The sequence below is a fragment of the Penaeus monodon genome, chromosome 29, assembly GCF_015228065.2.
Source record: "Penaeus monodon isolate SGIC_2016 chromosome 29, NSTDA_Pmon_1, whole genome shotgun sequence".
Classification (NCBI taxonomy): domain Eukaryota; kingdom Metazoa; phylum Arthropoda; class Malacostraca; order Decapoda; family Penaeidae; genus Penaeus; species Penaeus monodon.
Window position 1 is genome coordinate 22,098,680 of NC_051414.1, and position 810 is coordinate 22,099,489.

Below are 810 nucleotides of genomic sequence, written 5' to 3' on the forward strand. Positions count from 1 at the left end.
TTCAGGGAAAAAATATCCTTCGACAATGATGCGAGATGAGAACTTCAGGTGAATGAGATATTTTTCTTGTTTAGTAAACGAAAGAATCGCAAAACTGTAGATGGTTCAGAGAAAGTAAAGGCCGTTTTGTATTGTTAAAACAACAGCAGCTGGGCAACGAAAATCCACTTCCCATGATTCCCGGGAAGTTCATTGCGACAGTAAGAAATGTTCGAGAAGTTCATTGCCCTCACTAACCAAAATAAGATAACCATCCTTCGAAATGTTTAGTAAAGAAAAAGTGCCAGCGATAACGTTAACTAAACTTCAAGGTTCTACTGTGGTGAAATGCATAATTCAGGTAGATGTAACAAGATTATTCTAACATAAATCAGAAAAATATATTGAAACTTGCCATCCAATATTTTTTCAAGTCATTTTCGTCAGAGAGATCTGCCGGGCACACAATGGTTTTATTATTTTACCATCGATAACGTTTTAGATACTCAGAAAATTACTTTGACTTTAAAAGGGCAAACAAGAACTAAGCCTGAATGAGACATCGCGGCTGTGCAAGAACAGCGCCTACTAACCACAATGTTAAGGCGAGGTTTTACCACGAACAGGGTCTGTCCAACGACCAAGGAAGGAAGCTATCAACCACATCACCAGTGAATGCTCCGCACTCGCGCAGAGCCAGCGTAAGGAAAGACTTGATAGTATGGCAAGAGCTCCACCCTGGACTACAACCTGCCGTGCGGTGAGTAGTAGTACGACCACGTACAGGATAACGAGTTGGAAAGCTAGACGACAAACAGATAAGATAGCCTC